Below are 20,697 nucleotides of genomic sequence, written 5' to 3' on the forward strand. Positions count from 1 at the left end.
TTTTGCATCCGTGTTCATCAAGGATATTGGTCTGTAATTCTCTTTTTTGGTGGGGTCTTTGTCTGGTTTTGGGATCAAGGTAGTGCTGGCTTCATAGAACGAGTTTGGAAGTCTTCCTTCCATTTCCATTTTTTGGAACAGTTTAGGAGAACAGGTATTAGTTCTTCTTTAAATGCTTGGTACCATTCCCCCGGGAAGCCGTCTGGCCCTGGGCTCTTGTTTGTTGGGAGATTTTTGATGACTGCTTCAATTTCTGTACTGGTTATGGGTCTGTTCAGGTTTTCTTTGTCTTCCTCCTGTTCAGTTTTGTTAGTTTATACGTCTCTAGGAATGCACCCATTTCTTCCAGATTGTCAGATTTGCTGGCGTATAGTTGCTCATAGTACGTTCTTAAAATTGTTCGTATTTCTTTGGTGTTGGTTGTGATCTCTCCTCTTTCATTCATGATTTTATTAATTTGGGTCCTTTCTCTTTGCTTTTGCAGAAGTCTGGCCAGGGGTGTGTTATCAATCTTACTAATTCTTTGAGAGAACCAGCTCCTAGTGTCATTGATTTGTTCTACTGTTCTTTGGTTTCTGTTCCATTGATTTTTGTTCTGACTTGACTATTTCTCTTCTCCTGCTGGGTTTAGGCTTTCTTCACTGTTCTTTCTCCAGCTCCTTTAGGTGTAGGGTTAGGTTGTGTACTTGAGAGCTTTCTTGTTTCTTGAGAAAGGCTTGTATCGCTATATACTTTCCTCAGGACTGCCTTTGCTGTGTCCCAAAGATTTTGAACAGTTGTGTTTTCATTTTCATTTCTTTCCTGAATTTTTTCAGTTCTTTAATTTCCTGGTTGACCCATTCATTCCTCAGTAGGATGCTCTTTAGCCTCCGTGTATTTGTGTTCTTTCCAGCCTTCCTCTTGTGATTGAGTTCTCGCTTCAGAGCTAGAACATTGTGGTCTGAAAATATTCAGGGAACGATCCCATCTTTGGTACTGGTTAAGACGTGATTTTGTGAGCCAGGGTGTGATCTATTCTGAAGCGTGTCCCATGTGCACTAGAGAAGAATGTGTATTCTGTTGCTTTTGGATGGAGTGTTCTGAATATCTCTGTGATGTCCGTGTAGTCCAGTGTGTCATTTAAAGCCTTTATTTCCTTGTTGATCTTTTTTGCTTAGATGATCTGTCCGTTTCTGTGAGGGAGGTGTTAAAGTCCCCTACTGTTAGTGTATTATTGTCAATGTGTTTCTTTGATTTTGTTATTAATTGGTTTATATAATTGGCCACTCCCAGGTTAGGGGCATAGACATTTAAAACTGTTACATCTTCTTGTTGAACAGACCCTTTAAGTATGATAGGGTGTCCTTCCTCATCTCTTGTTATAGTCTTTGGCTTAACATGTAATTTATCTGATATTAGGATTGCCACCCCAGCTTTCTTTTGTTGTCCATTAGCATGGTAAATTATTTTCTATCCTCGCACTTTCAGATGGAGGTGTCCTTGGGTCTAAAATGAGTTTCTCGTAGACAGCATATGGATGAGTCTTGTTTTTTTAATACATTCTGATACCCTGTGTCTTTTGATTGGGGCATTTATCCCATTCACATTCAGGGTAACTATTGAGGGATGTGAATTTAGTGCCATTGTATTGCCTGTAAGGTGACCGTTACTGTATATTGTCTCCATTCCTTTTTGGTCTGTTACTTTTAGGCTCTTTCTTTGCTTAGAGGACCCCTTTCAATATTTTCTATATGGCTGGTTTGATGTTTGCAAATTTTCTTAATTTTTGTTTGTCCTGGAAGCTTTTTATCTCTTCAATTTCAGTGACACCCTTCCTGGATATAGTATCCTTGGCTGGATATTTTTCTCGTTATTCCTCTGAATATATCATGCCAGTCCTTTCTGGCCTGCCAGGTCTCTGTGGATAGGTCTGCTGCCAATCTAATATTTCTGCCATTGTATGTTATAGACTTCTTGTCCTGAGCTGCTTTCTGGATTCTCTCTTTGTCACTGAGACTTGTAAGTTTTACTGTTAGATGATGGGGTATGGACCTATTTTTACTAATTTTGAGGGGCGGTTCTCTGCACCCCCTGGATTTTGATGTTCCTTTTCCATATTAGGGAAATTCTCCACTATAATTCACTCCAGTATACCTTCTGCACCCCTCCCCCCCTTCTTCAGGAATCCTGTTATTCTAATACTGTTTTGTCTTATGGTATCACTTATCTCTGGATATTCTCCCCTCGTGGTCCAGTAGTTGTTTGTCTCTCTTTTGCTCAGCTTCTTTATTCTCCATCATTTGCTCTTCTATATCACTAATTCTCTCTTCTGCCTCGTTTGTCCTAGCAGTTAGAGCCTCCATTTTTGATTGCACATCATTAATAGCTTTTAAAATTTCAGCTTGGTTAGATTACAGTTCTTTTATTTCTCTAGAAAGGGCTTTTATTTCTCCAGACATTGTGCCTCTGATAATCTTCCATGCCTTTTTTGAGTCCAGCTAGCACCTTGAGAATCATTATTCTGAACTCTAGATCTGACATATTACCAGTGTCCGTATTGATTAAGTCCCTAGCTATTGGTTCTGCCTCTTTTTTTTTTTTTTTTGTGGTGATTTTTTCCGTATTTTATCCAGATAAGAATAGTTGAACGAGAGAATAAAATTCGAAAAGGGTGGCAAAGATCCCAGAAAAATCTATGCTAACCAAATCAGAAGGGTAAACATGATGAAAGAATGGAATGAGTGTAACGATGAAAATTTTAAAAGTTTTTGAAAAAGGAATTGATAGGATAAGTTTTGGAAAAAGGAAATTAAATGGAGACTGTGATCAGAGTGGATACTAGAATAATGCCACATGTCATACTTAGCGTTTTTTTGATCTGTTAGTCAAAATTTCATCCCACAATTTTAAGGGAAAACTGTATATGTATTCAAAAAATAAGATTAAATTCAATGAAGGCTTAAAATATTACTATAAGATTTTAAACACATTTTAAAAATAGATTTTCATAAGATAAAAGAGTTATAAAATATTTAAAGATTAAAAGTTCAAGTAGAATAAAAGAAAATAAAATAATTTAACTTTGAAATAGTAAAGTATCATGGGATAATGCCATGAATTCTATGTGTTGCTTTTCCCTAGCTCTGGAGTTCCACCATTCTCATTGATTGGTAATCTTGGTCTTGGCTGAATATTCTTGCTGAACTTTTGGAGGGAGCCTCTTGCAATGATTCTCAAACGCCTTTTTCTGAGGCATAATTGCACTCTCCTTGCCAGGGGGTAGGGTAAGTAATCTGCTGGGGTTTTCTCTTGGGAGCTTTTGTTCCCTGAATGTTTTTTGTAGGGCTTTCGAGGATGGGAGTCATGATGGTGGCCTCAAATCTCCTGCCTGAGGAGCCGAGAGCTTGGACTCTCACTCCTCATTTTGCTGTCAGAGAAAAGCAGTCAATTGCTCTCATCTCCCTGGTCTCTGGCAGCACTCCATGCTCACCTGGCCTGTGACTGAACGTTTCTCTCTCTGGCGCGTGGTCCCGTTTAGAGTCTCCAAACCACCAGATTTTTGCTGCATGCTCCCGAGCTGCTCCTCTTGGAGGAGTAAGGAGAGGGTCTCTCTGGAGTTGCCACTTGGGGGGCCCTGCTTGAAGAGCATTGTTCCGACTGTGCCTTGGATCAAAGGTTTAAGGTAACCCCTAGCTGAGAGCCCACTCCTCAGCTCCATCTCTGTAGCCGGCTTCCCTGCTCCAATACCCGGCAGCTCTGCCACACTCCGAAACCCCCTTTATGTGACACTGCATGTCCTGAGACCACACTGTCCCCATGAGGGCTCCACCCATGCTTAACCTCTGGAGCTATGTCCCTCAGTGGAGCAGACCTCTAAAAGTTCTGATTTTGTCGTCTGATGCTTTGGTGCTTGCTGGGAGCCGGCCCCTCCGCCTGCAGTCTATCTTTCCTTGCTTGGGATTCACTTCTCTGCCTGTCCTACCTTCTAGAAAGTGGCGGATTTTTTGTTGGTAGAATTGCTGTTCTTTTCTTCTGTCGCATGTTGGGTTTTTAGGTGTTCAGAATGATTTGATAAATGTCTAGCTGAACTCCTGGGACCTGATGATATTTTAGTCTGGTACTCTTCCGCTGTCTTGCTTCCTCTTCCTCTAGTCACTTTTTCTTGATCTGGTCTCATTCATTGTATTTTCAAGGTGTTACCCCAAATTTCTCATCTGTTGATAGAACGCTTTTTCTCTCATATGTTTATGATTCGAATTGTTTTTCTTCTGAGTTTGTTAAAAATAGAACAAAAAAACTTTCTGTTGTTACCTGAATACCAGGAGTGGGAGAAAAGACATTCGTGTGCTCAGTCTGCTATCTTGAATTGGGAGTTCTGTAGGTATTTAGCAGTTCTCAAGTGTTTTATTTTGTTTTCCTGTTTTTCTAAAGTTTTTTATTACTAAAGTACATGCATAGCCATGATTATTTTTAGGAATGATTATAGTATGTTGACTCCTGTATGACATATATCTAGTTACATGTAAAATCTAATTCCTCTGTTCCTTTCTTCTAATTGGTTTGGTCATGGTTATGTGAAGGTTTTCCTGGTCATGCTGTCAGAGGTCTTTTGAATTTCAGTTCTTTCACTTACTAGCTCTTTGCTGTTAGGCAAATTACCTCATTTCTCTGTAGCTGTTTGCTTATTGTAAAGCAAGGATAACTGTATGGACTTCATAGGGTTGTAAGAATTAAATGTTAGGGCATGTGAAGAAAGTTCTTAGGACAGTGCTTATCATGTAGGAAGCATTTATAATTGTTATTTGTCTATATCAACATCATAGCCATACTCATCCATACACATATATATCCTTTTGCTTAAAATGAAAATCACATATATTTTCTCCTCTGGAACATTTTTCATTCAGCTTCATAGGTGAGCTAGTTGTTCCTTTGTTTTCAACCTACTTGATTTTCATTAAAAAATAATTCTTCTTTGTTTTGCTGGAATTATTAAGCTAGGATATTGGTCCAAGAAGGAATTGGCTATGCTAATGGTGAGATGTAACTAGAGAAACATGAGTTTGTTGGGATGAAGCATTGGAGATTGCAAAGTATATTCACTTAACATGGGCTTCATAGATAATAGTTAATGGAAAGGCATATATAGTTAGAATGGGTTAGAACATTTGATCGTACTACAACTTACTGGCCATAATACCTTGGGTATGTTTTCTGTGTCTCAGTTTCACCATCTTTAAAGTGGAGAAAATAAGGGATATTGTGAATAATCCATGAATTAACACGTGCAGGTTGCTTAGTTGTACTTAGCTGTTAGTAGTGTTAACATTTTGTGAGAATTTTGAATTCAGTGTTTGGCTGTGTTTAGAGTTTGTATAAGTATTAGGAATGTGGGGTTGAAATAAAAGGTGAGATTTTTATATGGACAAGAAGAATTTACTATGTACTTTAAGTCTAGAGATGGACTAGAATTTAGGACAAAGGAAATACCTAGGTTAAAAAAAATACTTCATTAATATAATAATACTTAAGTCTTTGGGCCTTCTGTGGTTGTTTGGAGGACTTAGGCGCCATACCTGATTATTGCTATGGTGACTTGTTGCTAGTTCTCTCACTTAACAGCCTTTCAATCAATTTCTGTCTTTCATCCGTGTTATACCTTATTTTCTGAATTTCTGCTTTAGTTTAGAGGAGTAGTACTCAGTTTTTTTTAATCCTTCCTTTGAAGTTATAAAAAATTTGAAGTTAAGGGGTGCCTGGGTGGCTCAGTGGGTTAAAGCCTCCGCCTTCGGCTCAGGTCATGATCCCAGGGTCCTGGGATCGAGCTCCGCATCGGGCTCTCTGCTTGGCAGGAAGCCTGCTTCCTCCTCTCTTTCTGCCTGCCTCTCTGCCTACTTGTGATCTTTGTCAAATAAAGAAATAAAAAATCTTTAAAAAAAATTTGAAGTTAAAATAGATAAGAAACAGTATCTTATGTTTGTTGTTTCTTTAAAAAGAAGTTTATTAGTGGAAATATTTTCCTTTCCAGCTCTTGAGTATTACATAGGTTAGTAGCCATTTCAGTATGTTTTATCTAGTAATGCTGTTTGTAGCAATTTCTTCTGAATCACACAACACTCTAGTAATATTTTTTATGCATTTACTTACATGATATTCGATATTAGATATTTGAGTATAGTTTAAGAAAAAGATTTCTCAAGACTGCTTAGTTTTGTTTACTACTTTACCCTTTAATTGTGGACATTCATTTAGTACTAATTGAGGTTACTTTACAGAGACAAGGTGTTTTTTGGAAGGTTTTTTATTGCAGAATTGCACACTGTTCAAATGACTTGGTTAAGCCTGTCTAACTGTTCCATATCTTTATGAGAAGGAATTCTCCCAGGATAATCTTAGAAGAAGAGAGATGTCTATCTCTGATAAATTGCTAAAATGATGATTTTTCTTGAAAAAAGTAGAATTTTGTGTTTCATACTTGTCTCTACATCTTTTCATTACCTGTGAAATATGTGTTTGACACACACACATGCACACACACAGGCACACACCATATGTATGTTGAAAAACATTTTGGTCTACCACATTTAGGGCCAACTTTTTCATTAGTAAAATTGCATGAAAATTTGGCAGTTTATTACAGCATATGGTCGTTTATTCATTACTCTTGATGGTCCATTGCCGAATGTAGTTCTGATCATTCTTCTTTACTGTATCAGTTTTGTGCATTACTAAACGTGGTATTCAATCATTCTGTTATTAATTGTAGGTTTGGTTTTGAAATTTACAACTGCAGTAGCACTTGGTTCAAGAATATCAAATATCCCTTTTGTTATGAAGTAGTTGCCCTGTTATGGTAGTTGAGTTTTTTGTTTCATTTGAGTAATATGCTATGTTGAGCTTTGGTTGTTAATTGATAGATGTGGTATTCTCTCTGTGAGAGCTTTTAAAATGCATAACACGTATTTCGGAAAGCAGCTGTTGCTATGGCAACTCTCGGGTCACTTGCAGCTCAGCTTACATGATTGGCTGTTAATGGAGTCTAATATGCTTGAGAAGAGAATTGAGCAAATGAAAGAGGGTTTTGAAGGAATCCCCTTAAACCTTTTGAAGTTTAACTGAAAGCACCTGAAAATTTAACACTTATATTACTGTTTTACACAACTGTACTGGAAGTAGTTTTATGAATAATGAAGGTGAGAGAGAACAAATTTTTAGAAAAAATAATTTTCTGAACCCTTGGAAGAATGTTGAAAGCTTGTGCTGTTACTTCTTTTCATTTTACTATTGTTTAAAGAAATGTTCTCAATAGCTTCCAGTTACATTTTGTATTCTACCCTCTCTAGCACCTACCTCAGAGGAGTTAATTAGATTGAAGCATGAGAAGGTTGTTAATTGTGCAGGGTCAGAAAGAATGATAAACTCAGGAATCATGTCTAAATTCACTCTGGTTATGTGAGTTAGAGTCTGCTCTGACTTGAATTCTTAAGGTAGTCTCATGAACCTGCCTCTCTTTAGGCATGTGTGAATGGTGTGAAAAGGGGTTGTAGTGGTATGTACTTTGGATTTTGAGGCCTATAAAGTGAGTAAAATGAAGTCTAATTGAGAATTGCCATTGTAAAAATTAATAAGAGCCATGCAAAATGACATAGTAATATGTGTCTTGTTAAATGATGGACTTTTCATCAGTATCTACCACCTCCTTTGTAACTGTGGTACTTATTTTGGCAGTTAAATAACATCAACTGTAATTAAACTTATGAAGTTTAAAGTTTAGATTAAATGCATTAAAATAGTAAATTAACATCACGTTAGAGTGAGTTTACTTTGTAAAACGCATGTCAGCTGGCCAGTTCAGCAAGCATAGGAAATAGGACTAGGGCATGTAGACTATTTTAAGTATCTGCTGTTTCTAATTTATATTAGGGCTTAAGAAATATTGATTATGGTGATAGTGTTGAAACTGATACACCAAATAAGTTATAGCTATTAGTGTGTATAATTCTATTAGATTTTCTGATTTTGCTAGCAAAAATAACTGGTGATAAAAAATTAATCAGCACTTAATAACACCCTAAATTACCTTTGATTTATTATTTTCTTTATTAAGGAAATACTTTGGAATAGTAAAGATAAACTTTTCATAATAGACTACATATATAAGTATAGAATACCTTCAATTCTATTTTGATAGAACACTTTAGAAGTTCATTAAACACCTTCTAGACACTAAAATCTAGGTTCATCCTCACTGTGACCTTTGGAAATATTTTTAAAAATAATTTTGTTTTTAAATGCCTGGTGACTATAGGTCCTGGTCTGTCTTAGGCAGTTCTGGTAGTGAATTAGTCTTTTCCTTATGTAATTATTGATAGTGGTTGCATTTTATATTTATCAGGATATATAAAGAAAAGTAGAGAAAGTCACATATAAATCTGTAATTCATAGGTTACTGCTGTCAGCTGTGACATTTCCTTTTCAATCTTTTTGTGCATATGAGCATATATAAAACTTATATAGTAGAGGCCATCCTTTACATGTTTTCCTTTTTAAACAGCTCATTAATTTTCTATAAATATTGTTTTTAGTGATATATAAATATATTTCTTAAGTAAATACTCTCCATTTGTAGGTCTTAGTTTTTTTCAAGGTTTTCTTTGTTGTTTTTCTAGTTCAGGATAGTTAAATACCTTTACTACATGTAAATATGTTTACTTTTTTTTAAATTTTAGGGTAGAATGATAGCAATCACTGAATCAAAGATTATAGAATTTTAAGGGTTTCAATATGTGTTATTTGGTTTGTAGATGAACTTTTAATATTTTTGACTTTGAAGTTTCTTAAAAATTTAATTGTTGGGGTGCCTGGGTGGCTCAGTCGTTAAGTGTCTACCTTCAGCTCAGGTCACAGTCCCAAGGTCCTGGGATCGAGCCCCACATCGGGCTCCCTGCTTGGCGGGAAGCCTGCTTCTCCCTCTCCCACTCACCTTGCTTGTGTTCCCTCTCTCACTGTGTCTCTATCAAATAGATAAATAAAATCTTTAAAAAAAATTTAATTGTTGGAATTCAGGTGCAGAGGGTTGAATTAATCTTGTCCTTAGTTCATAAAACATGGTAATTATTTTTGTTTTTATTTTTTTAAAGATTTTTTATTTATTTAACAGACAAATCTTAAGTAGGCAGAGAGGCAGGCAGAGAGAAGGCTGGGGAAACAGGCTCCCTGCTGTGCAGAGAGCCCGATGTGAGGCTCGATTTCAGGACCCAGAGATCGTGATCTTTGCCGAAGGCAGAGGCTTAACACACTGAGCCATGAAGGCGCCCAAACATGGTAATTCTTGACTCGTTCAAGATGTTGCTTTCATTTTATTTTTTATCTGCATTATCCACTCTTTTTTATCTTCTCCCATATGTATTCATTTAATACGTTTGATATATATATACATTTATTTTTATGCATTCCTATAAAATATGTTGTGTGCATTTTTTTTCAAGTTCTTGTTCATTGAATCTAATGGCTTCCATAGTGTGCATTAGTATTCCATAGTATGCATCTGCCATATTTCACTGAGCCATTACCCCCATGCAGTAATGAACACTGTGATGCCTCCAGCTTCCTGTATTATAGACCGTTCTGAATAAGAGCATCCTCATATCATCCCTTCATGGATATGTATTATCCAACTGAGTTAGATATTTATATATATATATGTATATATACATAAATATATATATCCAGTTTCACTAAATACTGCCATATTACTCTTCTGAATAGTTGTACCAGTCTTTACTCCCAGTAGGGGTATATGAGGATTCTTTTATTTCTACTACAGATAACTCCCAATACCAGTATGGTGTGTCCTATCAAAATTTGTAGGAAAGGTAGGCAGAAATTTTTTCCATCTTACTGCTTACCTCCAGGTTCCAGAAGTGTAACTGTTCTCCAGTAACTTCTTTTCAATCTTTCCAGGCTTGTATCATTGCAGTGTTTTGTCAAGTAGAACAGTGAAGTGGTTAAGAGCATGTACTCTGGATCCAGTCAGCTTGGAGTTGAATCCTGGCTCTGTTGTTGGTAATTGTGTAACCCTGGGCTTTGCATAGGTTGCCTCAGTTTTGTAATTTGTAAAATGAAGTTAGGAGTTTTCCTGCCTTTTTGAATATATGTATAATGTTAGAATAGTGGCAGGGGCACACAGTAAATGCTTTATAAGTAGGTTACTGTTACCAAGTTAAAAAATCCAGCTGAAATATAGAATGGAATTGCATTGAATCGATGCATTTGAGGGAGAAATCACATCATAAGTTGTCCCATCCAACAGCATGGAATAGCTCTCTGTCGACCAAAACTTTCTATGTATTTTAGTGAAATTAGATTGTCTTTTGTTTCTTCATGGTACTCATTCTTGATCACTAATTCTTTTTTTTTTTTTAAGATTTTATTTATTTATTTGACAGAGAGAAATCACAAGTAGGCAGAGAGGCAGGCAGAGAGAGAGAGAGAGGAGGAAGCAGGCTCCCCGCTGAGCAGAGAGCCCGATGCGGGACTCGATCCCAGGACCCTGAGATCATGACCTGAGCCGAAGGCAGCGGCTTAACCACTGAGCCACCCAGGCGCCCCTGATCACTAATTCTTAATCACTAGTTTTTAATTTTGTCTCGGGGTGGGGACAAAATTTGATGTTTTGGATTTGATATTGTCTAAAGATACTTTTGGTTGTCAGAGCTTGGGAGATGCTATTGCATCTAGTGGGTGGAAGCCAGGGATGTTGCTAAACATCCTGTAGTGCGTAGACTAGCCTCCAGTTATCCAGCTCAATGTTAATAATGCTGAGGTTAGAAATTCTGTTTAAGTATATGGTTTCGTTGCTGTTGTGAATGGTGTTCATTTTATTTTCTAATTGATTATTGCTGTTTGGGAAATGTTATGGATTTTTCTGTTAAACTTTTGTCTGGCAGTGTAGCCGAACTTTTTCTCATTGTGGTAGATTCTGATAATATTTCTGTGTAGATGATAATGGTCTCTTCTAGTTCCTCTACCTTCCTTTCCCTCTCCTCCATCTTTTTTCTCATAGTATTGACAAAGACCTTTACTGTTATGTTAAATGGTAGCAGTGAGAATGGCCATATTTGTATTGTTCCCAGCTTTGTGGAATGAGTTTAAAGTTTCTTAACACTAAGTAACACCAGAAATACAAGGGTGTCAATCTCATTTTACCTTGCCATTATTATTACCACTTATGGTGAGTTCTTGAGGGAAAAATGCTTAACTTCACTATTGAACAAAGAAATGCAATAAAGCAATAATGAAATGGTATATTGTATTTCACTGGTGATAATCAAGAATTTTTCTATAAGCACTTTAGTCATTTTTCCTCTGTATCTTTGTCTTTCATCAATTTTTGTTTGTTTCAGTGGTTTTATAAGTTATGACTTACTCAAATGTTAACACTTTGGTTTTTTTTTTTTTTTGGTAGTTTTATCTTGCTTGTTTGTTTTGATGTGCAGAAATTTAATTTTTAATGAAGTCTAACCTTAAGATCTTTTATTGCTTTTAGGCACAAGAAGATCCTTAACTGAAATTTTCTTCTATCTGTGACATTTTCCTTGGTTAAGCAAGGGTATACTTATCAATCCTTTTTCCTTTGTTCTAAATCATTCACTCACTTGACTTACAGTGTTACTTTTTTTTCTGAAATGCTGGATTTCCATGTTCCATGCCCATTGGTTTACGTAGAGCTCTGGATTTTTGGGAGGTACGTCAGGTACCATTGGAGATATGGCACTCAGGTTTGGGCTTGATAAATGAACAGGTCTCCAGACTTTCTACCCAGATTATTTTTGTGTTGGACATTTCTGACTGAATGGTCCACGGTTAACTTCTTCTAAGAATGAGCCTACTATCTTCACCCTTTCTCCTGCAGAGGTGCTTCCTTCCCCAATTCTTTATTCTTCGTCCTTTTTCTTTCCTCCTCCTGTGTTCTTCCACCATTCTCTCATGTGTACAATTTGAAATCTATTGCTTTCAATGGCACTTTTTGATCTACCTCATCCAGTTCAAGGCTAAGGGTTACCAGTTTGGTCTTTTATACTGGAGGAAATAGTTTGGGCAAAATAGTTTGAGCAAAGGCATGAATCAGATATGAAATAGAAAGGTGCTTACAGTGAACTACAAGTGGTTAGGCATTACCAGAGACATAAATAAAATATTAGGGAGAGACTGGAAGTAAGGCTAGGAAGAGCCAGATTGTTAAGATTTTTGCTTCCTGTGTTTAGGAACTTGAATTTTATTCTAGAAGTAATGGGGAGCTATTTGAAATATTTTAAACAGGGATCTTGTTGATTAATATTTCAAATAATCAAGTCAGGTTATAGGATGGAGGATTGAATGGAGGGAAACAAGACAAGGAGATTATGGAATACTGGGAGCCTTTATTAGTGCAGTGTGAGTAGGATTAGAGAGGAAGGGATAGATTTTAAGGTGCATTTTATTGGTTAAAAGTGGGCAAAATTCAAGAGAGTCAAGGGTGATCTCAGGGTTTCTGATTTTCTAGCTTCTATGACAAGATAGCAAGATGAACAATTAAAAATACATAATTTTGGGGCACCTGGGTGGCTCAGTGGGTTAAGCCTCTGCCTTCGGCTCGGGTCATGATCTCAGGGTCCTGGGATCGAGTCCCGCATTTGGGCTTTCTGCTCGGCGGGGAGCCTGCTTCCTCCTCTCTCTCTGCCTGCCTCTCTGCCTACTTGAGATCTCTCTGCCAAATAAATAAATAAAATATTTTTTAAAAAAATACATAATTTTAAATTTATTTTATTGAATTATTTTTTTGAAGGGAGGTGAGGTACTATTCAGAGGAAAAACTCAGTTGATGGCATTTTATGAAAAAAGTCTTAATTTTGCAGCTAAAAAATGTACATATGAAGCAGTAGTAAAACCATATCTGAAAAAAAGATTTTGCAGTTTAATTACTTTACAAGTTAGCATTAACAACCTTTTTAACAAAAGTAATCTCTGTATGCAGTGTGGGGCTTGAACTCTGTAACCCAAGCTCAAGAGTGGCATGCTCCAACAACTGAGCCAGCTACGTGCCCCACATCAACAACCTTTTTAACTGCCTAACATACCTAAAGAGTTCATTACATCCAAATCCCATTATGTTGCCAGGGCAAATGTTGGAGAATATTTGGGAGGTTGGAAGAGGGGCCTGCTTCCCCAACCCAGGTGACTTAGTGACTTCAGAGGGTTAAAAAATATGGTCTACAAACAAACAGATTCTTAAATATAGAGTACTTGTGGTTGCCAGAGGGAGGCGGGTAGGGAAGTGGGTGAAATAATTGAAAGGGATTAAGAGGTACAAAATTCCAGTTATAAAATAAATGAATTATGGGTGCCTGGGTGGTTTAGTCGGTTAGGTATCTGCCTTCAGCTCAGGTCATGATCTCTGGGACCTGGGATGGAGTCCTCTCAGGCTCTGCACTCAGTGGGAAGTCTACCCTCCCCGTTAAATAAGTAAATAGATCTTTAAAAAATGAGTTATGGAGATGAGAAGTACGGCATAGGAAATATAGTCCATAATACTGTAATAATGTTTTATGGTGACTGTACTTACTGTGGTGAGCTTTGAGTAACATATAGAATTGATGAGTCAATATACTGTAAGCCTGAAACTAATAGAAAATTGTATATCAATTATAATTTAATAAACATATCTTACAATGTAGAAACAAACCATGGTATAGTTTAAAGGGATACTGTGATAAAGGTAGAGATCTGTTTTTTATTATCATGCATGTATTGTTAAGGCAGATTTCAAGCATATGCAGAGGTAGATGGAACTGTGTAGTGAACCACTATGTAACTATTACCCAGCTTCAGTATTTATAAACTGAGCATTTTTTCATGAGTACACTTCCAGTTCTTTATTCATTTGAAGCAAATTGACATCATACCATTTCATATGTAAATAATTTAGTTGGTATCTATAAAAGATAGTAACTTCAAGAAACCTAAAAGCATCAATAATAGTTTTATAATACCATAAAATATTTCCTAGTGATTTTCTTGTAAAGGTAGTTTCAGCAGAGAATTAGAAGTAAAATAAGATTTTTAAATTTTACAGTATTTTTTGAGAGAGAGAGCACACAAGCTGAGGGAAGGGTTTGGGCAGAGGGTCAGGGAGAGAGAGACTCCTAAGCAGGCTTAATGCCCAGCATGGAGCCTGATGAGGGGCTCAATCTCATGACCTAAGCTGGATGTTTAACTGATTGAGCCACCCAAGTGCCCCAAGATTATTTTAAACTAGGGGAGGGAATGAGAAAATCTGCCTTTCCAGGAAGGAAAACATGGAGTGTGGTACTGACAAGGATAGGGGGCTACAGTCTTTATGTTTTATGTGATAGGGGACACTTGAATGGTTTGTAGGCTTGTGGAAAGAGATAGTGGAAAATGAAATTTTGACATGGGGGGATGGAACAAGAACAAGAGGAAGGATATCTTATTTATTGTGATAACATTGAAGGACAAAGAATAAGTGAGGGAGAGGCAAAAAGTTGAGCAGATAGTTCATAACTAATGACTTTTTTTTTTTTTAAATAAAACTTCAGGGAGGGTGGAGGTTGGTCTTAGGAAAGGGTCTTAAGAACTCTGTAACCCAAGCTCAAGAGTGGCATGCTCTTGAGCTTGGGTTAAGAGTGGTCTTAAGATTAGTGAAAATTTGTAATAGTTGTTGAAGAGAAAGGGAGTGGGAGTCCATCATAGATAAATAAAAAGATTGCTTTAGAAGATTAAGAATCCACCTGAAATTGGAGATCAGAATTTAGAGTAGTATAAATTTTCATGTCTCTTTGATCCTTTTTCCGACACCACTCAGTCTCTTGATTGTTTAAGAGTAGATAGTTCGTGAGGGTTATTTTAGGCTTAGACTTTTACATGACAAGCCTTACAGAAGAACCTAGGGGTAAAGTGTGTTGGTGAGGAAGTGATTTAGGAGATTATTCATGTACATATACATGAATAATATGCTTACTAAGGAAAGGACATGACAAAGGGACAAGTGGACAATGTAAGGAGTGTATGAAATTGAGGAGCAGATACAGGGATTATATGGGCACAAGAAAGTTACACATATTGGAAGATGGTGTCAGATCGGTGAAGTGTTTGGCTGTGAAAGTTCATAGATGAAGTCCAAAGACTGTGTGAAGTCTTCAGAATTGATAAGGTTCAGGAGTCTTGAGACTTGGGTTTTAGGTGTTTCCCATGGTGGTAGGACATATGGTAGGACAGAAATCTGACCAAGATGCAGACGTCTTCAGTGAATGTGAAGAGCAGTGCTAGGTGGTCAGGAAGTACGAGTAGATGACACTGGTGAGGAAGATTAGAAGGTATGCAGATAGAGAGTGGGAGTGGTAATAGTTTAGGAGAGATGGTGGATAACTAAAAGAATTCAGAGTGTGGGATAATATTTGTCTTAGTTTTCAGCTGTGTTTGAGATGGCTAAGATTTTTCTTTATGAAGATGTCTGCAGACCTTTCGCTTACCATAAAGTTCAAAATAGTGATGTGTAAATATAAAACAGGGCAATTTTGTAAGTAAGTGCCATGAATGCCATAGTCAGTAAAATTCTAGGAAACTTCTTAAGATTTATCAGTTTATTCTGTGACTATAACATTTGAAATGTTAAAAGAGATACAGAACAATGCAAGAAGAGGGAAATACAGGTGAAATGGAGGTAGGGAGTGGTATGAGCACAGGAAATTAGAGCTGAAGACAACAAAACTCACCATTTTACCTATGATAGAGCATGTGGGTGGGGGTAGTTGGAGAAGAAAGTACATACTAGCACCAAAAAAACCTACCTTCATATGTTTAGCCTTTCACTAGATTGTTCTAAGTAACACCTTGCTTTCTCATAAAAGAATATCCCTTATAGCCCTTTTGGAGGTGGGGAGATACAACAGTGTTCCTCTGAACAGTGAAATCAAGGGATACTTTAGTATAATTTAGGTTTGCCTTTCAGTATGCTTAAGTGTTTTGGGAATTAATGTAAAATATCAGTTTTCCTAGATACTTACACATGAAATAATTCATACTCTGCAGATTCTAGTTAGTAGAGGTTTTTCTGTAGTCTCTGCAATACCTAATGTTTAATAAGAGCATGTGACTGAAATATTTCCTGCTTGTAAGAAATGAGTCTGGTAAACTGGTAATGAAATATAACAGCGTGCATTAAACCTGATCATTGTGTTAAACTTTATTAAGCTATAACAGTGACAATATCCTAGAATTTTGTCCTAGTACTGCAGTTTTTGTACCTTCACTAACTTCCTGAATCACTATCATAGGTGGTAGTAAGCTTGGCATTGGGGAATGCTAAAGAAATAAAGAGAAGAAACCTGACCAGAGTCATCCCTGGAGTATATTTAATCAAGATGATTGCCTAGGACAACTGGCAGGCATGGTGCTTCAGTGAGTAGTGATAAAAGTATATAGTTAGGATTGTTCTGAGACTTTTATACATACACATCACCTAACTTTCTGCTGTACCCTCAATTTTATAATTAGTGGGATTCTGAGGAGCTTTCTGTTGGAATGCTTCAACCTCCTTGTAAGTTTTTTTCTCCCTCAGGTTAATTTTCTCCTAATTGTGAGCATAGTATTTACTTCAGAGTAAATATACAACTGTATAATCTATGGTTTCATATCATAACAGTACATTATCTTGACTTAGCTTACAATTACTAAGTTAGTGTCATTTGTAACTATGGTTTGTGATCAGCAAACTGATAGGATTATGGGCTATCCAAATTTAAATTATCTACAATAAATTGGCATAATATAACAATGAAGGGCCTAACATTTAGATGTACAAAGAATTTCTTTTAAAAGATTTTATTTATTCATGAGAGACAGAGAGGCAGAGGTAACAGGAGAAGCAGGCTCCCCATGGAGCAGGGAGCCTGATGCAGGGCTCCAGACCTGAGCCGAAAGCAGATGCTTAACTGACTGAGACACCCAGGTGCCCCAGATGTGCAAAATTTGATAGAAGATTCTCTTTAAGTAAAGAAAAGAAATTCTTTGAGTCACATAATTTCCAAGTTGTTATATGTAATAAATTGTAAGCTTTCTGCACCATTGGCACATGGCCGGATTACTTAAGTAAACAAATAGCCTTCATTATCAAGAATAATCTCTACCTCAACCTGCTACCTTGGCCATTACACTTGTACATCCTTCAAGTCACTCCAGTATTACTGCCTTAGAGTCTTTCTGAGACCTCCTTTTAAAGTACTTTATAACCTCATACCACTTCTTACAATCTGAAATCTGTCATGTATATTCTTTCATTTATTGTCTGATTTTATGAACTAGAAATACCATCTTCTTAAAGACCAGGCTTTCATCTAATTTATTTACCCTTCTGTTTAGCACTTAGGATGTCCTGTGAATGTGCCCATATTTGGAAATAGGGTCTTTACAGATATAATTAAGTTAACATGAAGTCATTCTCAGGGTGGGCCCCAATCTAGTAGACTGGTATTCCTATAAAAAGAGAAAACGGAGACATGTGAAGACACAGAAACACACAGACATGGGGGAAGACAACCATTTGAAGATGGAGGCAGAGATTGGAGTTATACATAAAGCAAACCAAGAAATACCTTAGGCTATCAGAAGCTGGAAGAGGCAAGGAAGGAGTCTCCCCTAGAAGCTACCAAAGGGAACATGGCCTTACCAGCATCTTGATTTTGGACTTCTAGTCTCCGGAATGTGAAATAATAAATTTATGTTGTTTAAAGATGTGCAGTTTATGGTACTTTGTTATGGCAACCTTAAGGAATGGATATAAGGGAAGGGCCTTTGAAATGCAAAATATAAGCATAATGGACAAAATGACATACACCCATTGTTGAAGTCTCTGGCTTTTAGCATTCTTTGGTTAGTAATATTTTTAATGGATTTGAACACTTTGGCATTTTGAGGCATGTAAAAATATCATTGGATTTATCAGATGGTTTCTTTTTTTCCCTGCAAGGATTTTTTGAAATTCCTTTTGTTCCACATAACAGTCTCATGGAACTAACTCTATGGAATATGTAAATAGTTTTAAGTATTATAATTCGATTATAATTAGGAAAAATAGTTACCATAATCTCAATATTCAAGAGGTAGAGACCAAATTGAGTAAGGGAGAGGAGGAGGAATCTACATAGCACCTGGAATCTACATAGTGCCCAGTTTTTGGTAAGTGAATTAGTAAGAATAAACAAATGTTCTGAACCTGGGGAGAAAGTAGGAAGATCATTTGTTAAAATGTGTTACCTGGTTTTCTTTCATGTTCTTGGATGTTTTAACGTGTTGCATTTTAGTATACAGTTCGGCAGTTTGGATTTTTATTCTTCCCTCCAGAAATAATTTTAGTCTTTAGGTTGCAAAAACAATACAGAACTTTCTCCTCTCTATCCTTCACCCTGCTTCCCCAAATGCCAGTATGTTTCATAGCCACAGTATAATAACCAAAAACAGAAAATTAACCAATACCGTACTGTTAATGAATATGCAGACCTTATTAATATTGTATCAGTTGACCCACTGATCTCCGTTTTCTGATCCAGGATCCAAGCTAGGATCACAAATTGCATTTAGTTATCCTGTCTCTTCTCTAACATAGCACAGTTCCTCAGCATTTTTAAGTCTTTCATGACCTTGACACTTCAGGAGAATACTGGCCTGTAATTTTGTAGCATGCCCCTCAGTTTGGGTTTATGTGAGTATCCTGTGATTAAATGCAAGTTTTTCTTTTTTTGTCAAGAATACCACAGAACTGAAGTTGTGCCCTTGTTTATTCATTATATTAATGGGAGTCTCTGCTGATATATCTCATTATTAGTGGTGTTAACTGTGATCCGTTGGTTAAGGAGGGGTTTGCCAGGTTTCTCCACTGTAATATTAACTATTTTCTTCTTTGTAATTAATCAGTTATCTTGTGGGGACATACTTGAAGACTGTGTATAAGTTTCTTATTATACTTTTGCTTATCAGTTTTAATATCTCTTATGATTCCTGCCTGAAAAAATTAGGTTTATCAAGTATAAATCTTTAAAATTGTACTTGTTCATGGATCAGTAGATTTGAAGAGAAGTTACAACCCTGGAAAACAAAATGAGGGTTTCACATAGCTCTTCTTGGATTTAAAGTAACAACACAAAATTATATACCTTATTATTCATTAACCAATATTTGTTCAGATTTTCTAATTGTAAATGAATTTTCTAAACCAATCTACAAAGTAATAAACCATACAATTTCCTTTCTTTCATCTGGTTTGGACCTCACTTCCTTAAAGTTCATTTAGTCATGGGGATTAATTAAGAACCTGTTTCTTCCTAATCATGGTCCCATAGAATTTGTTCTTACACTGCTTCATCAAACTTAATAAGCATATGTTCTTTCTCTAAGGAATTTAGAATCTACCTTTTGTGGTCCCTGGGTATTTTTTCTCTTTCTGATTTAAGTTCTTTAAGAGTGGGCATCATAATTTAAACATTTTTGGATATTAACATTGTCTAACACCAACTTAGAATTAGTAGATTTTTAAGTACTGGGGAGGTTATGGAATGGAGGACTCCAAAACAAGATGGTCTTGGCTTTTTAAATTTGTGGGAGTTTTTCCCCATGAAACTAAGCATATAGAAAACTATTTCAGAATATCTCATGAAGACTATAGCTTCATCTCTAGCCAGAAAACAAAAATGTGCATGCTGCAGTGAGAAAGGTTTATTATGTTGTTCTTGTTTCAAAATTAGAATTAGTATTATAGAGCCTATTTTGCAGATTAATGTTGTACAGAGTTAATAAAAGATGGAGACAGTGATTATACGGAAAAAGAAAGGATTAGATAAGGCATTAAAGTTGAGATATACATTATGGTTCAGATTTTAATTTTTAACTTTTGTTTATTTAAAGTTTTATTTACTGGGCTAATAGATTCACATATTTTAAGGGGAGTTGAAAAAAAAAAGTTTGGCTTTTAGTGATGTTTTCTTCACCAAATTAAAAAGAATTACCATTTGTGCTTTTGTTAAATCTTAAATTTTTTCTTAGGGCTGTAGTAAGACAATGGTTCTTTTAAAGACTTACTTATTTATTTTAGAGAGTGCATGTGAGAGCACGAGGGGGTTATTGCAGAGGGAGAGAACCTCAATCTGACTACCTGTGGAGTGCAGAGTCTGACTAAGGGGCTCTGTCCCAAGACCTTGAGATGATGACCTGAGCCAAAATCAAGAGTCAGATGCTTAACTGACTGACCCACCCAGGTGCCCCAACTTGAAATAACTTTTATATGAAAATCATGGGGCTCTACAAGTTAATTTTTTTAAAGATTTTATTTATTTATTTGACAGACAAGAGATCACAAGTAGGTAGAGAGGCAGGCAGAGAGAGAGAGAAAGAAGCAGGCTCCCTGCTGAGCAGAGAGCCCGATGTGGGGCTCGATTCCAGGACCCTGGGATCATGACCTGAGCCGAAGGCAGAGGGTTTAACCTGCTGAGCCACCCAGGTGCCCCTACAAGTTAATTATTTTGATAAGATTTTTTAAGAAGTAAGTTTTTTTGTCCTTGCGGAAATTTCTTTAACAATGGATGTTTATTTGTTTTAGCCAGAGGACATATTTGAAATATTTTTATTGTTCCCCATCTGGAGTAAATAAAATGGTGATATATACTGTTT

The 20,697-nt window shown here is 36.5% G+C and overlaps 1 protein-coding gene across 3 annotated transcripts in view; it reads left to right on the forward strand.

The window, feature by feature from the left end:
* Positions 1–20,697, forward strand: part of STAG1 (stromal antigen 1) — a 428,247-nt gene that overhangs the window by 81,547 nt on the left and 326,003 nt on the right. Inside the window, exon 1 of one of the 3 annotated variants that reach the window (XM_045088872.1) lies at positions 16,237–16,437. The exons of the other annotated variants lie outside the window; for them this stretch is intronic. The gene's annotated coding sequence lies outside the window, so the exon portion shown is untranslated. Of the gene's footprint in view, positions 1–16,236; positions 16,438–20,697 lie in introns of those variants that run through there. 3 annotated transcript variants of the gene reach the window in all.

Source organism: Mustela putorius, unplaced genomic scaffold (assembly GCF_011764305.1).
Source record: "Mustela putorius furo isolate JIRA1106 unplaced genomic scaffold, ASM1176430v1.1 tig00003834_pilon_pilon_pilon, whole genome shotgun sequence".
NCBI classification, from domain to species: domain Eukaryota; kingdom Metazoa; phylum Chordata; class Mammalia; order Carnivora; family Mustelidae; genus Mustela; species Mustela putorius.